The following is a 6275-nucleotide window of genomic DNA, read 5'->3' as shown; positions in this document are numbered from 1 at the left end:
ATAGATGAGAAAATTAAGATTCATAAAAGAGAAGACATTGTTCATGTGTTCAAACAGCTATTGCAGACCCAGATCTCCTCAACTCAGTTTGGTCATTACTTCCCTTAGAGGGCTGACTTTGGTTAGGACCTTTAAATATGCATGCCAAATGTTGTCTGGAAATTTAACATATAGTGTCTCACAGGTACAATTTTCAAATGTACAGAAATGCTACAGGAATTAACAAAATGCACACATTTTAAAATGGTAAGAACATTTATGTAGTTTTTTGTTGTTGTCATTTTGTATTTTTCTCATCAATAGACTCACAAAATACTATCACATGGAAACCACTGAAATTTTTTGAAGTGAATATGAAAACTTTGGGAACCATGACACAATATTCCTTCTTCTAACTATTAATTAAAATTTGAAATGACTTAAAATGCCAAAAATATTAACGGGATAATGATTTCTTTATTAGTTACTTTATTATTATTATTAATTGTAGTAGTAGTAGTAGTAGTAGTAGTAGTAGTAGTAGCAGCAGCTGTTGGAATAGAGGACCAGGACTCCTGATGCAAAGATGAGTGGGCTCCGACAAGTAATCCAATGAGACAAAACAAGACGATAATAACTCTGGTATTGGTATGTACCCCGTGCCACTGGAGCATTATTTACTCTGTGCTCTCATACCAAGTGAAAGGTAATCTTCTTGTTTTATAAGAGTATTGAGACACACAGAACATCTTATTTTAATGGCATTTTTTACTTGACAAGAGTAGTATCATAGGAATATGATACTAGTCTGTTATCTCAACTTTCCTAGTGGCACTCCTGACTCTGGTTTTTAAATCTCTCTAGAGAAGCTGCAAAACCTTATAGTATCTAATTTTTAAAATCAGCACTGTCAGGTATTCCTTCTTTTTTAACCTTATGGTAGTATCAGCTCATTTCCTTTTGTTCATTTGTCACTGTATCCTTTATATGCGTAAAAATAGTTTTTCTTTTCTTAAGTAAAAGAATCCAAGTTACCTCTGCTCTCGTGGAGCATATTTCCCACAAGTTAGTGCACTCAGAAGTATTTGTATTAAATTGTGGTCCATGAGTAGACCATGCGCAGCACATCACTGGAACAAAACACTCTGCCATGAGTCTGCACAAAGGAAGGGTTCAAGAAAACACTCCACGGCTTTCCCTGATGAAATGAGGACCTGGAACACAACCCTTATTACAATTCAACAAACCAACTGCTCATTCACAGAATGTTCTCAAAGACTTCTCCGCTATTATATTCTGTGGACCCCGTGCTCGCCTTGATGCACACGCCTCATCCCCATTAACTTTAATGAGTTTTGCCCACACATCAAAAGAGGCTGACCCACGAATGTGGGGAGCTTCCATATGCTGTCTTTCTCAGGAAACAAGATGCCACCGGCGTAATCTTACACCGGGAATATAGCCAAGGTCTTCCTTAACACCTTCTTTCCATAGCAGAATCTATTCGTTTCTCTTTGCACTTGCAGTGCTTCAAATCCAAATAAACTTTTCATTTGAACGAAAACTAAGGTCTTTAGGCTAAAAGTTCAGCAACCCAGAAAAAGTTAGTTTTTGTTTAAGCAATTGAGAAATAACACACATAGCTAAAGAATTGTAACTATTACTTATATTGTACTAATACATGCACCAAATATTTATATATATGTATTTTAATTCTCACTCAAGGTTATGTTTTTATTCACTAGAGAGAGAGAGAGAGAGAGAGAGAGAGAGAGAGAGAGAGAGAGAGAATGAGAGAAGTATCGATTGGTTGCTCCTAAATGCGCCTCCTGTATGCACCTCGAACTGGAACAAACCTGCAACCTAGGTATGCTCTCTGACTGGGAATGAACCCACAACCTTTTTGGTATAAGGGAGGACGCTCCAATCAACCCAGCTGGGGCCCAAATATTGATATTTTTAATTATTAGATTTTTCTAAATTTGATCATAAGTGTTTGTTTTGCATTATCTATATTATGATTATTACCTTTCCATACTATTATTACTGTTCCTGCTGCTACTAATAATCCACCAATAGGACTTACTGAGTAAGAATTCTGTGTTTGCTTGTCTAAAGCACTTCCCTTTATCACTTTTCTTGGAATGTCCTGCTAAAAGTTTAGTTACATTGGAGGAAATAGAAACAGTATATGAAAAAGGGATGGCTTTTATGAAATGGAATTTGTGGAATGCCCTTATTTTGGATGAGTTGCAGACTTCCAAATTCCTCAGAAACCCAAATGAAAACAGTTATGTGCCAGTTAAAACAAGACTTCACTCAGTCTTGGAATGGCCTCTATGTCATTTGGTGGTATGGCACTAACCTAAAGATTGCAAAAAAACAAAGCCACAATACTACAAATTTGACAAGACAGGAGAAAAATGAGTTGGTTCAAAGTGCCTTCAATATTCAGAATATGAATCTGAAAATACCCTAATCACAAAATTAATTTGAACAAGTTAGTTGGTTAGTTTGAGTAAGAAAAAATTATTGTCCATTTAAGTTTGTCATTTCAGAAGATTTTATCTATCTATCTATTTGTTTTAACATGTTTAAAATGAGAAATTGTAAATGATGAAGCTCTTATAGAATAATAGAAATTGAAAGACTTACTTTTTCTTTATTAAAAGATGTAATCTATGGGCCTACTTCTCAATTAAGATTCAATCCTAGGACATGAAAATGAGATAACTTCAGGCATGATCCATGTCTTTCATATTTATATTTCTGATTTGAGCACAGCCTTTGGCAAATAGAGGATACAAATGGATAGTTGTTTAATGAGAGAGTATATCAAAATGGTATGTATTCCAAAGAGATGATCTACCTAAGTTTCAAAGCTCTTATTCATTGTATTCTGTCAGTCAGTGTAATTTTAAGGAATGCTGTGAATGAGAAGGTCTGACTACTATGAGCAGCATTGAGAAATATCCTTTTTTAAATTGTAAGAAAGTATATATGAGAAAGTTGAATATGTAAGAAAGTATGTATGATAAATATTTTTCAGAAATTTTTTTAAAAAGAAAGAAAATTACCCAGGATAGTCACTGTTAATATTTTTACATATTTCCTTCCAGGCTATTTAAATATTCATATTTTTTATATTTGAATAAATTTGGGATCACATATATCAAACTCCAAATATTTTTTATATATAAAATAATCCATAGTAAACTAAAAATATTATTCTATACCCAGCTTACACTTACTATATATCACTTTAAAACAGTAAGTGCTCTCAACAAAATTAATCTAGAACCTAAAACTGAATAAGATTTGCATCAAGGTAATAGGACTCAAGAGACTTCCTAGGTCTCCAGGTTGTCAACATTTCTAAAGTGTTTCCACTTTGTATGAAGACTTTACCATTCATCAAAGCAATGTCACAGAGTGTTTGTTCTTTATGTCTTAGGGAGTTTGATAGGGAAGCATTCCCTCTAAGCGTCCAGTATACATAGTGGCATCTGATCTGGAAAATACCTTTGCAAATGCCTATTGTGATGATTTAGCTAAAAATACTTATCTGAATGGTGGGTTGTGGCAGCTGATTACAGCAAGTTAATTGATGAGATGATTGGGGAAGGGGAAGAGTTTTACCCTCAGGTAAATTTAAAAAATTGTTAGCAGCCAGTCCTAATACAAAGCAAACATACAGAACACTGTCAAAGCCAGATCTCTTTTATTAGAATTAGGATGACACTTGGAATGCATACCACCGTAACATGAACCCACAGGCTACACTGCGGATGTACATAGAGAAAATCAGAACTGAGTATCCAAACTGCAATAGCCTCTTTTCTTCCTAATCCCTAAATCAGTGTGGCACATGATTTCTTTGGGGCCAAGTAGTTGCCTAGCACTGCAAAATATTAAAAGGCATGGCAGTGTTTCTGGGTAGAAAAGGAAAAGATCACTTTGAAGTGCTCTAAAATTATACTTCCTTCACTTAAAAGAGTTAACTCACTCTCAAAAATATGAATTAAATTAAAATTAATCAGGCACCAAGAAGGTTAGTTGTAGCCTGGTCGGTGTGGCTCAGTGGTTGAGCGTCGACCTATGAACCAGGAGGTCACAGGAACATGCCCGGGTTGGGAGCTTGATCCCCAGGCAATCAATGATTCTCTCTCACGATTGATCTTTTTATTTCGCACTCCTTCTCCCTTCCTCTTTTAAAACAATAAAAATATATTTTAGAAAAACAAACAAACACCCCAAAGATTAGTTGTAGTTACTTTTGATTGAAATGCCTCAAAAGTCCTGCTCAAGGCTCATGTTATTGAGATAGAGATCCCAATTGCCCTGGATCAGGGAGCACATCGCTCACTATTTAATAATCCTTCACCCAGATGTTCTGATAGAATGAGTGTACTATTTCTAACAACAAAAATCAAATAGAAAACTGGCATGAAGCTATTCTGTTTGAAAAAGAAGGAATTGGGAAAGAAAGTCTACATAATGAGTTTGTATTGCCAATTAAGTAAACTGCCTGTAAGAATGCCCTAGAAGAGAAAGTGTTTCACTTCAGACCCACTAGAGTGGCTATAATAAAAAAAGACAGACAATAACAAGTATTGGCTAGGTTGTGGAGAAACTAGAATCCTCATACATTGCTGATGGGAATGTAACATGGCACAACCACTTTGGGAAATGTTTGGCATTTCTTATAACGTTAAACATAAATTTACTGTATGATCCATCAATTTTACCTAAAGGTGTCTATCCAAAAGAAATGGAAACATATCCATGCAAACTTTTATATGTTTATAGCATCATTATCCATAATAGCCCAAAAGTAGAAAAAATCTAAATGTCAACTAACTGGTGAATAGATAAAATGTGGTTTATCCATACAATAAAATACTACTCAGTAATGAAAAGGAAAAAATTATTAATGCATGCTAAAATGTGGGTGAACCTCAAAAATTTTATGATGAGAAAAAGAAGCCAGATGCACAGACCACATATTGTATGATTCTATTTATATTAATGTTCAGAATAGGCAAATCCTTAGAGATAGAAAGATAGTCTGAGGCTGAAGATGGAAACAGGACTGACTAAATGGGTACAAGGCAGATAAAGACATGGGTGAGAGACCATGAGCAGCCTGAATGGACCACTAAATAGGATTGTGGGAACCCAGGATTGGTTACTTGGATGCTCTGGATTGTATCGTTGGGGATGGGGGTGGGGGAAGGAGGAGTGATGAGTAAATTGTGGAAGTATAAAGAACTGGGATGGGGCAGGCTTATTCTAAAAAATCTGGAAGTCCAAACCTAATGAAATAGATTTTAGGGATGGGTTTTGGAGAAATACAAATTATCTTGGTTTCATCCGGATAAAGTGTTTTTCTCCACCCTTGCTTGGGGAGTGGGGGGAGGATGAAGTCAGGGCCCCAAACAAAATCAACAGGGAAGAGAGTAACAGCTTTGTCCTGGGTGTGATGGTATGTATGCGTGGGTGTTAAATTGTGAACCAGGAAAAAGTGAAGCCTGGTCTATGGGCTAACTGTGCAAAATAATTTCAAACCAAATCATGTCAGAGTAGCAAAGGATTCATTTTTGTGCATGTGGAAATGTCAGCTCAGAGAGATCCAAAGGTTTCTGAAGCTCATACAATCAGCAGAACCCGAGACACAAATTCAGGTCTCTGGAGTCCCAGTTTGGTGGTCTTTCTACTTCATACTAATGTGTGCCCCAGCATTCCTTTGCACTGTAGTAAGAACGTTTTTATCTTTTCTTTAAACTGGTAATTGATTGTACTGTGCCGAGGAGGATATAGTGGAGGAGGAGCACTACAAGACAAACGCCCCAACTTAGAAAAGCAACCTTTAGTTCCCTGGGGTGATGGAAGACATTTAATCATAAACCTTATGGTACAAGAGGAAATACCAGACCATGTGGAAACATCAGCTCAGGTTTATCAGTATTAAAGAAACTATTTATTGTCTATACTGGAACACTTTTTAAAAGAATCTTTGTGTAGAAAAGGTTTAAAAATTGAATCTGTGCCATGAGACCATCAGGAATATAGGCAATACTATAGGTAAAATTATATCATTTAAAATAGTCATTAAATATAATAAAATGTTCTTTGCTTGCTTTGTTTTGGTCTGTAAGAACTTAAAAAAAAATCAAAGACAATACAAGGTAGCAGTAATATGTTTGCCTAGACCACTTCATTCCATTACATCAGAGATTGCTGCAGACAGAACCAAGGTGGCCTGTAAAAGGCCCAAGATATAATTAAGAGAAAAG

This window comes from Cnephaeus nilssonii (genome assembly GCF_951640355.1).
Source record: "Cnephaeus nilssonii genome assembly, chromosome: 4".
In the NCBI taxonomy this organism is placed as follows: domain Eukaryota; kingdom Metazoa; phylum Chordata; class Mammalia; order Chiroptera; family Vespertilionidae; genus Cnephaeus; species Cnephaeus nilssonii.
Note: the sequence above shows the minus strand (reverse complement) of the source record.